This window comes from Capsicum annuum, unplaced genomic scaffold, assembly GCF_002878395.1.
Source record: "Capsicum annuum cultivar UCD-10X-F1 unplaced genomic scaffold, UCD10Xv1.1 ctg3915, whole genome shotgun sequence".
NCBI classification, from domain to species: Eukaryota; Viridiplantae; Streptophyta; class Magnoliopsida; order Solanales; family Solanaceae; genus Capsicum; species Capsicum annuum.
The window spans coordinates 40,787-57,642 of NW_025846342.1; the positions used below are offsets into that span (position 1 = coordinate 40,787).

A 16,856-nucleotide genomic window follows, 5' to 3' on the forward strand; every position below is an offset into this window, starting at 1 on the left:
TATAGTTTATCTGTTGCAATAAGTTGGTCTTTTGTTACAATATGTTGATATTTCTATCTAAATCTATATGTTGCAACTGTGAAAAGACTTGTCTGATAATTTCCAATAGATTGCCTACCTGTTTTAACATATGTCTAAATCTATTTGATATTTTCCAACAGATGTATCGTCTATTACAACAGATACATTATCTATTGCAATATTTGAATCTAGTATTCCATTTCAATTAATAAGTTTAAATCTAAGTAAAAAATAAAATTCATAGACAAAATAAAATAAATTGAATCCTTCAGAAATTAGCTGAAATAAATCAACAAATAAATAAAATATAAAAAAATATTATGGGTACATATCTCAACAAATACATCAACAATTTAAGTATTGATGCCAAGAATTCCTAATGAGGGATGAGGATATTACTTTAACAGATTCAAACTATAAAGATCTACTCAATATGGACAAGTTGTTCTTCATCCGGTGCTATGAAATTCGGCTTTGGTCGTCGTTGATCTTTATTGTCGCTTACGTATGATTTTTGTACTTTCTGTTCTCCATATTTTCATAAAAAGAGTAGCATATTATCAATGTTGTTCAACAATAGCTTCAACATCCACCTGGAAGATAGAATTGGTCAATATTAATCATGGGGAAACAATAAAATGGAAAAGGATAACTCATCTATTCTAGCAAATCAAACAGGTGTTCCTCCTGTTTTAAATTATTCCAAATAGATTATATTTCTGTTATAATAAATGAATCAACTGTTGGGATAAATTTCTACATTAAGAAGACTTGTATGATAATTTCCTAAGGGTGAACCATCTGTTGCAACATATGACTCATATGTTACAGCAGATAGTCATTCGTTGGTACAAATAAAAGTAGTATGAAGAGCTATTTGATTTGCTAAAACAAATGAGACACATGTTGAAACAGATACTTTATCTGATGCAATAAGTTAGTCAACTATTGCAACAAATGTATATATCTGTTTGATAATTTTCAACAGATTTGTCATATGTTGAAACAGATATGTGTCTGTTTGTTAGTTATAACAGACATATATATTCACCTTCTTCAACTCGTGCTACTCTCATTTGTCCATTGTACATTGCTCAATGCAAAACACGAACAGAGGAGTTGCAATTTTACTTTTTTGGATGCTTGATAATGTCTTAGAAATTACTTTCCTTCTCATCTTAGCCTTAATCTCTATTGGAGTGGATGAATGTAAAATCCTCTTTGATGGAATGGCACCCCTCTTAGATATCAATTCCTTTACAGAAGTAGTTAATGCATTAATAGCACTAATCACTACATCATGTTTTGTCTTGCATCCAGAACATTTACTGGGAGAGGCAAAATCTGTATAACCAGTATGATCATATTTATAGTAATTTATTTTAAATACTATAAGAGGAGGATCATTAGCACCAATAGCAGCACCACTACCACCACCAACAACTCCATCACCACTAAGATAATCAACAACAACAAGCCCACCCTCCAAAATTTATTTTCTTGTAATGGTTGTTGCTCCAAACTATTCCATTTTTATTCTACAAATGACGTTAGGGTCCGATAAAGTTTGCACAGACCATAAAGTAAGAAAAAATGGCATCTTCAACTCTTGATTGGTCAGAACTAGCGACGGATGCACAATCTAACATACATCATTACATTTATTAGAATGATGATTACAACATTCAAAAAATCATTATTAAAATAAAAACCTAATTATAATTATACTTACTGCATCCTTTGAGGGTTGAAGAGACCAAGAAATTTTACATTTTTATCAGTTTTTGCTGATAACCATCTCAAGATTCTTGGACAGGAAACTTCTTCCTGGCAGTTCACTTGTTGTCTCAAATAAGGAATGAATTCAAATGCCCAAGCCTATAAAATAATACCAATAAATCAAAAACATTATTGAGTAAAAAATGAATGATATCATAATAAAAGAAAGAAACATTTATGAAAGCCCATGGAAAGCCATATAAATTGACTTTCTTTGGCGCTAACGGAGTCAACAAATATTTGACATTCATTTTGAAGCTTTCATAACCCCAAGGATAGTTGCTAAACACCTCAAGATCCTCGGAGAGCTTTATTAAACCAACACTTATGTTTTTGTTAACGTCTCTCAACCAAAGAATATTATGTACAAACCAAACCAAGCACAATAACTGTTTGTGCTTCTTTGAAATTCTTTTACCTTTCAACATTTTTATTAAATTTTTATTTTTGAACCTTGGACCAATAATGGACACTAGGTCATCATGATCACACGACTTGCCGTTGCCTTTTTTGGATGTGCGGGGTGTTTTTTTTTTAGGTTAGAATAGGTATAACATGCGAAGGAAGAGGATAATATTTTAGTTCAGTAACTATGGTAAACTCCTTCCAACCAAAACAAATAGGCATGCCACAGTAATTTATTCATACCTCATCCATCTTATCTTTGTTTTCATACATAAACCTATGCTTGAGAAGCTCATATATAATTTTCATTTGGAAACGAGCATTGTTGTCCTCCGGCAAATTAAGATATTTTTCAAAGTAGCTATCCCTGAAATAAGCATCCAATTTTTATTCTCGAAGTATTTTCTAAAGGCGTTGAAAGATTTTCCCAAGGATGACTTAACCATGAAATCACCTGTTAAATATGTGTCACCATCGGACTGCATTCTCACAAGATAACAATCAATGCTGAAGGTTTTGACCAATTCTTCGATGGAAGGGCTATTAGAATTTGGATCATCTATTTTGAAATATTCCTCTTCCCCGTTTTCATCATATTCTGCTCCTGATTGAGATGACACTTGTAAAGCAAGCTCATAGAGTGGTGGATGTAGCCTAGCTGCTTTACTTGGACTTGATTCAATTTCTATTTTTTGGGGAGCCATATTATCTAAAATTAACAGGAGCATAAAAAGTATATTATAGTTGATTAATGCATCGTTAAAAAAGGATAACAGTAAATCTAAGATGCAAAACAGTAAAATAACAGTTACAACAAATCACACATCTGTTGCACCAGGTAGGTTATCTGTTGTACCAAATAACTAACTTATTATAATGGGTGAGTAATCTGTTGGAATAATACAAAACATATCACTTATCTTTTAAGATAGATGAATGGTCTATGCAACAGATCACACATCTATTACAACATATGAGTGATCGGTTGGAACAGTTAAATAACTTGTTTAATTGATGAGTAATCTGTTGTAACAATACAAAACATATCACTCATCTGTTGAGAAAGATGAATAGTCTGTACAATAGATCACACATCTATTGTAACATATGAGTGATCCGTTGGAACAGTTAACTAACCTGTAGCAACGACTGAGTAATTTGTTACCACAATATAAAATATATCACTTATTTGTTGAGAAAGATGAATGATCTATGCAATAGGTCACACATCTGTTGCAACATAAGAGTGATCTCTTAGAACAATTATCAACGGTCAATATTGTTTAGATTTCTTCCAATAGAAGGGTCGTTTGTCCCGACAAATGAATGATCAGTTGGAAAAATCAAGTCTTGGACATGTCCTGTTGAAAGAGTTGATAGTATTTTATCCAACAGGAGGTTCATCTGTTGTATCAGATCTTTCATCTGATGCTTCCTCTATTACATCGGATGGTTAATCTGTTACGTCAGATTTTTAATTTGATGGTTCCTCTATTGCATCCGATAGTAAATATGTCGCATCAAATGGTTAATCTATTGCAATATATGTTTAATCTGTTGCATCAGATGGTTAAACTATTGCATCATATGCTAAATATGTTGCATCAAATTTTTTATCCGATAGTTCCTCTGTTGCATCAGATGATTAATTTATTGCATCAGATGGTTAATCTGTTGCATCAGAATTTTAATTTGATGATTCCTCTATTGCATCAGATGGTTTATCTATTGCATCATATGCTAAATTTGTTGCTTTAGATGGTTAATATGTTGCACCACATGGATAATCTATTGGAGAAAAAAAAAGTAGCATGATTTTGTTCAACGAAACAACAACAATATCACCATTTTTACCAAGAACAAATCAACCCAGCAATGGGCGCAACAAATTAAACTTCAAAATCAAACAACAAAAGAGAAGAAAAGAAAAGAAATATCAGAAATTAGAATTCTATTCAGACCGCATTTCAAATTAAAGTAACAAATATTGAAATTATTAACCAATACTATAAGAGAAGTTGGCTCAAGTTTCCCATTTTCTTCAAAACTAAAAAGGCCATAATTTTTTACCTGTGAAAGAAGAAAATGAACTAGGAAGAATTCGAAGCTGTTGTGGTCGGAGAGCAACGCTGTCACGTAGATTGACGGTTGAAGTCAAAAAGAAACTCAAAGCCCAATTATTTATCGTCGGAGGTTGAAAGAAAAAATTTATAGAACTGGTGGTTGAGAGAAGCTGTCGAGAGAGAGGAGAGAGACGGTCGATGATTTGGATTGAAGAGGGGTGTGGGTTGAGTTGATTTGTATTTTTAAAAAGATTAGAAAGTTTTGAAAATATTAATCAAGACCACAATTAACTTAATCAAGTTTTCTAATTATGTTTGACCCTTTAAGTTGGTCAATGTCACCAATCCTTCATTCAAGACTTAAAAGACACATTTTCTTCAATTTTCTCAAGAAACAACTGTCATTTAACCTTTTTCAAGAAACAATTGTTATTGGACATTTTAATGCAAAATTAAATAATTGAGAGTTATGGATATAAAAGGTTTTAGAGTTATGAATTTTATTAGTATTAATTAAGAGAGTAATTTATTATGAACATAAAGAGATGTGAGTTATGAAAATAATTTTTAAAATGGAAAAGAGCCTAAAATGTCCTTCAACTATCTGAAATGGTACAAAAATTCACTCCATCTACCTATTGAGCCTGAAATGCTCTTTTTGTCTATCTATTGTGGCTATTTTGCTTTTTTATTTAACAGACTAATCTGACCCTACTTCATTAATGACATGCCTTTTTTATTGGACAACTAATAATTAATTAAAATAATTAATTTTCCTTTAAAATCTTCATCAGCCCCAACCTAATAACCTGATCCACTACCCACCTAAACCAGACAATCCGATCCAGATGTATATTGTTGCAATAAAAATATGGAGTGAACTTCAAAGCACAGGATGGATGGGAAGTATCACTGCACTTTTAAGTATCACTGCAATGAGCTCTTTTCCTAATCACAGGATGGCCTCCGTATATGTTTTCTCTAGAAGACATTCGATCAATAGTACTTTTTGAGTTGTTCTTCTTCTCTTGTTTGCACCATTTTTTAGCAACTCCATCCATTGTGTCAGGAACCATAACTATGTGTCCTACTTCTCATTTTTGCAGCATGTCACTTAGGTTTATCGAAAAAGCTTATACTTTAACTTATCATACTTTGACTTATCATTAATCTCATATCCATTCATTAGAAGTAGTTTTACGACGTCTTCAAGATTTTCTTCCAATGCAACATGAATAGCTGTTGACCCATTGCGATCTTTCGAGTCAATATTTAAGGAGTTCTTTCATCACTGTTAAGTCATTTTTTCTAGATGTTGTGCATAAGAGTTCACCAGCAATGTAGGTATCCAAGACGGAAGCCCAATAGTACAACATGTTGGGATCGAAATCGGGAGGGCGTCATGTGGAAGCTTAAAGTTTGCAAACCATGAGATGATAAATCAGACGACAAAGAACACAATACTTAAAGCATTAAATTATTATATGTTTTGGCCAATCAACCTACATATGAAGACCTAATATTGAAAAACATTAAACCTATTAAGAGAAATCTCCCCCTAAACAAAGATTCTTTAATGGACTACATTGTAAATGCTATTGTGTTGTGGTATGAGAAGGGGGTCTTCTATTTATAGAGTTACAAAACCTTTCCTCCAAGAAAGAGGTTAGCCAAATATAGAAAAGAATTATATTTTTTCTTTCAGGAAAAGTAAAAGTAATTATGGTAACTTTTATTTTCCTTCTAAGAAAAAAGTAAAACTTAAATATAGTAAGAAAATCAAGGCAAAAACCCTAACAAATCTCCCCTTTTTTGCTTGATTTTCTTCAAAATATTCATGATTCTCCTTCTTCTTATGCATTATCTTCGTTCTTTATATATATTCTTCATATATCACTGCTATTTGGCATGTTTAAAAATGGAGCTTTTGCGGTTAGAAAATATATTAGCCCTTTTCGGGTTAAAAATATTGGAGCCCTTTTGCAGGGTTAAAAATGAGCTTTATTTTCAAATATGTAACAGTAGGATTGTTAAAAATATGATTGACAATTATCTCCACATGTATCTTTTGGACATATATCTTCATTATCATCAAATTGGTTGCAGCTTGATTTTGAAGCCGCTTTGAACCTGTTTAATCTCGTCTCACCACACCATTGGACCATTGAACCGTAAGCTCTGATACCACTTGTTGGGATCGAAATCGAGAGGGCGTCATGCGGAATCTTAAAGTTTGCAAACCATGCGATGATAAATCAGACGACAAAGAACACAATACTTAAAAGCATTAAATTATTATATGTTTTTACCAATCGGCCTACATATGAAAACCTAATATTGAAAAACATTAAACCTATTAGGAGAAATCTCTTCCTAAACAAAGACTCTTTAATGGACTACATTGTAGATGCTATTGTGTTGTGATATGAGAAGGGGGTCTTCTATTTATAGAGTTCCAAAACCTTTCCTCCAAGAAAGAGGTTAGCCAAATATGGAAAAGAATTATATTTTTTCTTTCAGGAAAAGTAAAAGTAATTATGGTAACTTTTATTTTCCTTCTAAGAAAAGGTAAAACTTAAATATAATAAGAAAATCAGGGCAAAAACCCTAACACAACATACAAAATATTGAATGGTGTTTTGATGCTATAGCTTCCCACAACGCAGTCTTACTATTTACATCATCATTTTATGGTACAACCAACACATTTCTTAGTTAGTTAGACCTGTCAAACATTCTAGGCTTGATGAAGTTTACAATAATATACATTTGGATTGGGTTATTTGGTTTGGGCGGGTAGTGGATCAAGTTATTAGGTTGGGGCAAGTCAGGGTTTTAAAGGTAAATTAATTATTTTAATTAATTATTAGTTGGTCAATAAAAAAAAAGACACGTCATTGATGAAGGGGGGTCGGATTAATCCATTAAATAAAATGATAAAATAGCCCTAATAGGTAGACAAGAAGGACATTTTAGGCCCAATAAGTAGATGGAAGACACTTTTGCATCATTTCACATAATTGAAGAACATATTAGACCCTTATTCCCTTTTAAAAATTAAATGATTAAAAACTAGAAGAAAAAGATAAATAGAATTCTTGACCAAAGAGAGGTGTGACATAACCTTATTTCATTCTTCTTTTATTATTATATATAGATTACTCCAATTAAATTTGATCAGATAAAGCTTTGTAAGCAATGTCACGGGCCTTGCACTTTGCTTTAAGTGGCTCGGCTTTTGCCATACTAAGACCTGTACCTTCAGCCAAATTGATCTCCTCTTGGCTAACCCTTTGCCACTCAAAACACTGTATTAAAGTTCCTAGAGCTAAAGCAATCACACGTTGAGCAAGTCCCGCGCCTGGACACTCTTCTTCCTATTCCAAATGGCAATAATTTCCATGGTTTCACTTCACTACCTTCAAATCGCTCCGGCTTGAAGCTTTCTGGGTCATCCAAACCTAACGGGTCTCTATGTATGGCCCAAGCATTCACCAATAGGATTGTTCCATATGAAATGTCAAAACCCCCTATTTTGGTATCATTGGATGATTCGTGGGGCACTAACATAGGTGCTGCTGGACATAATCGAAAAGTCTCTGAAATGATATTCTGGAGATATTTTAATTTGGGCAAATCAGCCTCGCTCATGAAACGATCACTACCTACACGATTGTCTAGTTCAATTATTGATTTGTTACACTTCTCGATGATTGAGCAAAAGCATCATTGCCCATTCTAGTGTCACCGATGTTGTGTCTGTCCCACCGGACACTATGACCTGCACTTAGTTAGAAAAGCTTCAGCTGCAACTGTGGGTGTAGTATTTAGTTTACAACTTTATATTGACAATAAATTCTTTCCTAAGACTAAATCAAACTACACAAACTAATTGAATTGGTTTTCGGTTTCAGTTATTTTAGTTAGACCAAGTATAAATTCATTTCACTAAATCTAATAATACGAACAAAAGTTTTCATGTGTCATTTTACTCTTTGTAAAAATCGAAGCATAGAAGTTAGAGACAACAGAAGACCGTTGTAGACCGAAGTTTTAATTGGCAATACAGCACTATATAAAGATGACTACACCGTTCCTGACTTCTGAACATTGAAGGAAGTTGAAATATTTAAATATTAAACAATAAATTCACTATACTTGCTAAGAACCTTTCAGAGTAGTCTTATTAAACGTCTCAAGTAAGTATAATATATATGTCTAGACAACTTATTTTATAAAGTGATTAATATTTTTGTTTTTACAAACTGGTATATATATTTTCGGTTTGATTTGATGTTTTTATTTTATTACCAAAAATTATAACGGATGCACATAATACAAGGGGGTTGCAGGAGTGAAGATTAAAGCTCACCGTGATAATGTTAGACAATAAAATTCTCGAGATCGAAAAATAAATAATTCAAGACAAAAAAATATTGCAACAATCAATTTATTAATTTCAATTTGTGAATGTTACAATCTCTATGAATCCTCTGATTCATCTTTTCAAATATAAATTCAAGGCCTTAAAGCTTGATCTTGAATTTGAACTTGATTTGTTGATTTGAGGGACTTGATCTTGATTTTTGCTTGAATTCAAGGGCTTTTCAGTTTGTTCTTGAATATTGCGGTCTTGATCTTGAATCTTAATGAACTTGATTTGAATGCTTGAGCTTTGTAGAGAAATTGAGGTGTTTGATCCACGAGCTTTCTCTTACTTCTTGTTAGAGTTCTTCTTTTTCTAAATTATGAGATCTCTATTTATTGTTGTGGAAAAGAAATAGTCATGATGAAGATGAACTTCCTTTGACCAATTAGATTTGAGTGACATGACACTTTTTATGGACTTTGATTTTATTGGGTCTGCTGCATCATTTTGACATGTGGCATGGTCCTATTGGTTCCTTTCCTTCACTTGGCATGCCACGTCATTTAACACGTGGCGCTTATTTGGGCCTATAGAATATGACAATATATTGGGTTTAGTAAAGTGGGTTCATCATTTGTAGCCCAAATTAATGGATTAGCCCAATAAAAATTAGACTTTATTTAGACCAATACATGTTTGAACTTAAATAATTAATTCAATTATATTAATCCACAATATACACAATATTTATTTGGGACTTATTTTGAATTTAATATAATTCAAATTTTATACGGATGTAAATTTAATAAAATTTCAGTGCTCACAAATGTCCCCTACTTCAAGACTTGTCGAGACATTTAATCTTTTTGAGACTAGACTTGAAGTATGATTCATGCTTCCTTCGTGCTTCAATGATTTTTCATAAAGCTGAACCATGCAATTTACATATTGATATCGCCTCTAAAAAATATCTCTTACTTTTTTTTTCATGAATCTTCTACATGTAAGAACCGTTGGTGAGGCATGACATTCCATTCTAAATAGATTTTGGAAAAAAATTTACCTTACTTAACCAGGAATAAAACTCTTTCAATTTGAATTTATATTGGATAAGGAAACAACCTTCAATTTGAATTTGTAGGAGAGAAGAAAATAACCTTCAATTTAAATTTGTATTGGAGATGGAAACTCTTCCAATTTGTATTGGGAAGGAAACAATCCCCAATTTAAATTTGTATGGGAGAAGGAAACAACCTCTAATTTAAATTTGTATGGAAGAAAAAAAATAACCATCCTACAACTCTATAAAAGGATGTAGGTTCCCCACTTTTTCAATATCAATCTTGGGGTTTCTAAGTCATCAATAATATTGAGGTAATTTCTTTTCCTTCTACTTTTCTCTTATTTTTGTCACTTTTTTTTTCAGCAAAGCATGCTAGTAATAGAAAATTCATATCTAATTGTAGGAATATCGAAAACATGAACCGTTTGATGTTCTAGAAACTAGACTTCGAGATCTATAACATATCTAAATTTAACTTTAAATTCCTTCAATATAATTTTCAATAATTTTTTAAAGTTAGCCCTGAATTTTATCATGCTGAAAATTTCAGATCTGCACGTCTTTATAAAACTTTCATATCTTGAATTAGGAACCATGAAATTGAAAGTCGCTTGATTTTTGTAAAACTAGATACAAAGATATATATTATATTATGAATTAATAATTTAATACCTTCGATATTATTTTAGGTACTATCCCAAACTCAGCATTGAGTTTTGATACATCAACAATTTTAGATTTACGTGACGTTACCAAAAAAATTATATCTCAGTATGAGAGTTTCAAAATTATGATCCGCTTGATTATATAGATGCCAGAAATATGCATATATAATATATCCAAAATTTTAATTTTAACATTTCTTGAATTATTCTAGATGATTTTTTGAAGTCGATCTTATATGTTTTCCAACAGAGGATTCAAGATTTGCATTGCCTCACAAATAATTTATTTCTTGATGTGGGACCACCACCACCAAAGGGCGTTTTAATTGTATAAAACTATATTTTACGGGTTTTATTTTCATCAAGGCATCTTGTCTCAATCCAAGTTGGTGATAGACAATTTTCAAGATCACAACGCTCTGACAGGTAACATCCTTTGTATTTGTGTTTTTACTTTCTTTCTTGTTACCTCCTTTTTTTTGTAGGGTTGAAACAAATATGCAATAATCAGCTTAGGGTGTGAGAGTTTAACTTCTCCTTCGCACACTCTAAGACCAACCAATTTGACTTCAAGATGCTAACTTTGCAATAATTGGCTTAAGGTGCGAGATTTTAACTTTGCCTCCATACACTCTAAGACCGACCAATTTGACTTCAAGATGCTGGCTTTGCAACAATCGGCTTACGGTGCGAGAGTTTAACTTCGCATCCGTACACTCTAAGACCGACCAATTTGACTTCAAGATGCTAACTTTACGATAATAGGCTTAGGGTGCGAGAGTTTAACTTCACCTCCGTACACTCTAAGACCGACCAATTTGGCTTCAAGATGCTGACTTTGCGACAATTGGCTTAGGGTACGAGAGTTTAACTTCGCCTCCGTACACCCTAAGACTGACCAATTTGACTTCAAGATGCTGAAATCCATCAAAATGCCAGCCTAAGGTGCAAAGGGACAAATCTTGTCCACCTTAAAGCATGAAAATTTTTATATCCTTTTAAGGATAAACACATAAAAGGCCAGCTTAAGGTGCGAAGGGTTAGATTTTGTCCACCTTAAGTCATGAAATTTTGAGATCCTTGTAAGGATAAACCAACGAGAGGTCAGCTTAAGGTGCAAAGGGATAAATTTTGCCCACCTTAAGGCATGAAAATTTTGAGATCCTTTTTAGGATAAACTCGCGAGAGGCCAACTTAAGATGCAAAGGGACAAATTTTGTCCACCTTAATGCATGAAAATTTTTATATCCTTTTAAAATATAAACACGTAAGAGGTCAGCTTAAGGTGCAAAGGGACAAATTTGTCCACCTTAAGCCATGGAAATTTTGAGATCTTTTTAAGGATAAACCCGTGAAAGGCCAGTTTAAGGTGCAAAGGGACAATTTTTTTCCACCTTAAGGCATGAAACTTTTGAGATTCTTTTAGGGATAAACCCGCGAGAGGCCACCTTAAGGAGTAAAGGGAAAAATTTTGTCCACCTTAAGGCATGGAATTTCTATATCCTTTTAAAGATAAACCCGTAAAAGGTCATCTCAAGGTGCAAAGAGACAAATTTTATCCACCTTAAGACATGAAAATTTCAATATCCTTTTAAGAATAAACCCGCAAGAGGTCAGCTTAAGGTGCAAAGGGAAAAATTTTGTCCACCTTAAGGCATGGAAATTTTGGAGGCCTTTATTTGAAGACTTGAAAATTTTGTCAACTTTCACTTCCAAATTTGGCATTTTGAGTGGTTCAAATTCCAAATTTGAGGATTTTGGAGACTTAATCTTATGTGAATGAAGCTCATATTTCATTGGAGTTTGCCCCCCATTGATCCACCAATACTTGGAGTGAGTCCAAACTTTAATTAAAAAATTTTCATACTTGGTATCCATATGGTAGATACTGCAGGAACATATTTTTTTTGACACTCATGCAACTGAACTCAGAATGAAATTTCAAGTGCCTACGTACCTCAGTAAAGAGGATCAAGTCACAACGTTGTTCTGGGTGGGTGTTTTTTTTTTCATCCTAACTTTTGCCTAGGCCTCCTCTTTTGAGGTTTACAACCAAGCGAACTTCCTCTTTTTTTAATCGTACACAGTTTATACTCTTGTGGGCCAGGAGTGGACATGTAGTTTATACTCGTTCCTTAAGGAGTGTACATGAAGTTTATACTTGTGCCTTAAGTAGTGTCATCACCCTTTAAGGATAGTATTTTTCAAGAAATTTGGCATTAATGGGGTCAACCCTCACGCCATTTGCATCGACAGCTTGTAAGCACCATTTGAATATACTTCTTGTATGACATATGGTCCTTCCCACTTTGGGGTAAATTTTTCCCCAAACTTACGAGAATTAATAATAGGCCTTCTTACTGCAAGGACTTGATCTCCAACTTGGAAGCACCTAAGGCAAACCCTTTTATTGAAAGAACGAGATAGCCGGGCCTAATAACATTCAAGATTTTATTGAGCCTCCAGTAGCTTATCATCAATAGATTCTAACTTCGTACGATGAAACTTAATATTTTTTTCATCGATGAGCCCTTCTTGAATAGCCAGTCTCAAAGAAGGTATTTGATGCTCAAGTGGTAGGACTGCTTCAACTCCAAAAGTAAGTGAATATGGGGTTGCTTGCATTGGTGTACGGTAAGTTGTTCTATATGCCCATAAAGCTTCTTCCATTCGTTTATGCCAATCTCGCTTGGACTTGAAGACGACTTTCTTTAATAGATTACATAAAGTCTTATTAAACATTTTGGCTAAACCATTGGCGGCAACATGGTACATAGAAGACTTGCGCTGCTTGAAGCCAGAGAGATCACAAATCTTATTCATTAGCTTATTATCAAGTGGATTATCATTGTTGGTTATTATATATTGATGGATTCCAAAGTGGTAGATGATATTCACTCAGATGAAATTTGCAACATTCTCCTTTTTTACTTCTTTGAGAGCAACAACTTCATCCCATTTTGAGAAGTAATCTATTGCAGCCAAGATGTATAAGTGTCCACCAAAAGATTTTGGTAGTGGACCAATAATATCCATTCCTCAAGCATTGAATGGCCAAGTGCAATAGTTGGTTGTATTACTTCAGGAGGTTGATGAATGAAATTCCCATGGAATTGACAAGCTTTGCATCTTCTAGCATAGTCCAAGTAATCTTTCACCATCGTTAGCCAATAGTATCCCATCCTTTTAATGTGAAAATGGAGCTTCGATCCAAACTGATGCGACCCACAAACCCCTGAGTGCTTCTTGCAAAGCTTGAATTGATTCTTTATCTCCTAGCCATCGCAAGAGTATTCCTTCAAATGATTTTCTATATAATGTGTCTTTATAGTAAAGGAAGTGAGGTGCGCGATGAAGAATATCAGTCCTTTTCCTTGGATCCTCTGGAAGTATCCCATAACTTAAGTAATCAATGATAGGTCATTGCCAATCTTTTTTTATAGCTTTAGAAATGGTAACGAGGTATTCAACCTTAGTTTCTATATCCTCATTTGATAGTAGTACCACTCATTCTTGGAGGATAGTAACTTACGTCTGATTTGGAAGAGTCAGGGTTGAGGCCAAAGCAGCTAGGGCCCAAAGCAGCTAGGGCATCAACTTACTTAGTTTTTCTCCTTAGAACATGTTGGAGGGTTACTTCTCTAAGCCACCCATTAAATTCTATGCATAATCATGATATGATCGTAGTTCAGGCTTTCTGACTTCGTAGCTTTCCAAAAGTTGCTTGATCACCAATTAGGAGTCACCAAACACTTGTAATTTCAGTTGTTTCATGTCAACTGCTATTTCAAGTCCAAGTATTAACGCTTGATATTCAGCAACATTATTAGAGCAATGGTTTGTTAGGGTAAAAGAGTATAGAATGATCTCTTCTTGTAGAGTCAGGAATACCAAACCGACACCAGCTCCATCTTGATGTGTGGCAAGCATAATTCAAAATATATTTCATAATCACTAGAATCAGATGCCACAGCCAAATAAAATTTTCTTTTTGACATTTTTTTAAGAAGAGATGTCTATTGTCCTTTCCTATTCTTTTTGTTATTTTTATTTTTTATTTTTGATTTTTGATTTTTGTGTCTTTGTGGTCAAAAGAAAATCACTATCGTAATATTTCATGTATTTTATTTTATTTTATTTTTAGTCAAAATTTTGTCAAGATAAGTGAGGAAGGACTTCAAAACTTGCTACCAACTCCTTTAGTTGTGCAAAGCAAGACGAAAGACCAACACACAATGATAAAATGTTTCAAAAATAAAGTAAAGTACTCGAGAATGCTTGTTATCCGATAGTTTTTGTACTCATAAAAGTATAAAAGGTGTATTTGAAGCTGAATATCGAGGCATCATACAAGAGAAATATGATTTGAGTCAAAATATTTTAGTAGTCAAAATTTGGGGTCAATACTACAACAAATCAACAATACCTATCAATGATTTACAATAGAGCTGGACATGACAAGTGCAAGAGATTGTTTCAATAGCCAAATGCCACAAATCAACCACCGTATTTTTAAATTAAAAAGTTTTCTTTATATGAAACAAAAACATGTGTTACCTTCATATCAAAAATTTCAAAGCTTAACCATTAAAAGCTGCAATTTCTCACTTTTGCAAATGCAAGAGGCAGTACTATTACACAGATTTGGTAATCAATAATGGTAGAAACTCATCATTTTCAACCCTTAGGAGACGCACTTCCTAGTCTGAATAAGTCAGTTTTCATTTGTTAGGTGAAACACTTTCTAACTTGAACCTTCACTCCTAGAAGATGAACTTTCTAGTCGAGTCATTTCATTCAACTCTTAGGAGACACACTTCCTAGTCTGAATAAGTTAGTTTTCATTTGCTAGGTGAAGCACTTTCTAACTTGAACCATCACTCCTAGAAGACACATATTCTAGTTGAATCATTTCATTCAACCCTTAGGAGACACACTTCCTAGTCTGAATAAGTCAGTTTTCATTGGTTAGGTGAAGCACTTCCTAACTTGAACCTTCACTCCTAGAAGACGCATTTTCTATTTGACTCATTTCATTCAACTCTTAGGAGACACACTTCCTAGTCTGAATAAGTCAATTTTCATTTGTTAGGTGAAGCACTTCCTAACTTAAACCATCACTCCTAGAGACACACATTCTAGTTGAATCATTTCATTCAACCCCTAGGAGACGCACTTCCTAGTTTGAATAAGTCAATTTTCATTTGTTAGGTGAAGCACTTTCTAACTTGAACCATTACTCCTAGAAGACGCACTTTCTAGTCGAGTCATTTCATTTAATCCCTAGGAGACGCACTTCCTAGTCTGAATAAGTCAGTTTTTATTTGTTATGGAAACACTTCCTAACTTGAAAATTCACTACTAGAAGACACACTTTCTAGTTTGAGTCATTTCATTTAATCTCTAAAAGACGCACTTTCTTGTCTGGGTAATTTAAGTTTCATATGTTAGGGGATACATTTCTTAAGTCATTAGTTTTACTCTGAAAAGATGTATTTCTTTATAAAGGCCTTGATTCACCCCCTTTACTGTACTTTTCAAAAGTTGTGACCTGATGACACTCACAAAATTTTCTAGTGCAAACTGGGGCAAAATTTTGTTCTTGTTTATGGGAATTTACTTTTGCTCAGGACCCTTCTGAAGAATGGGACAGGACTCTCCTGAAGAATGGGAATTTACTTTTTGCTCAAGACCCTCCTAAAGAATGGGAATTTACTTTTTCTCAGGACTCTCCTGAAGAATGGGACATGACCCTCCTGAAGAATGGGAATTTACATTTTGCTCAGGATCCTCCTGAAAAATGGGACAGGACCGTCCTGAAGAATGGAAATTTGCTTTTTGCTCAGGATCCTCCTGAAGAATGGGACAAGACCCTCTTGAAAAATGAGAATTTATTTTTTGCTCAGGACCCTCCTGAAGAATGGAAATTTACTTTTGAACAGGACCCTCCTGAAGAATGGGAATTTACTTTTGAACAGGATCCTCCTGAAGAATGGGAATTTATTTTTGAACAGGACCCTCCTGAAGAATGGGAATTTACTTTTGAACAGGACCCTCCTGAAGAATAGGAATTTACTTTTTGAACAGGACCCTCCTGAAGAATGGAAATTTACTTTTGAACATGACCCTCCCGAAGAATGGGAATTTATCTAATGTCCAAGACCCTCCTGAAGAATGGGATGCTATTTTTCTGTTTCACTTTTTATTTTGAGTTCACGAACATATTTGAAAAAATGAAGAAAAAGTAAGTCTAGGAGCCTACCTGAAGAACAGGGTGCAGAAGTTGTAAGTCCAGGAGCCCTCCTGAAGAACATGGTGAAGAAGCAACAAGTCAGGAGCTCGCCTGAAGAACAGGGTAAAAAAAAAAAAGCAAATCAGGAGCCCACGTAAAAAATAGGGTGAAGAAATAACAAGTCAGGAGCTTGCCTGAAGAATAGGGTAATGAAATAACAAGTCAGGAGCCCGCCTGAAGAACAGGGTGAGCATCATCA

The 16,856-nt window shown here is 33.9% G+C and overlaps 1 pseudogene; it reads right to left on the reverse strand.

Moving 5' to 3' along the window:
* Positions 1-7,435: 7,435 nt before the first annotated feature.
* The window catches only part of LOC107853142, a 15,513-nt pseudogene continuing 6,092 nt past the window's right edge, over positions 7,436-16,856 (reverse strand).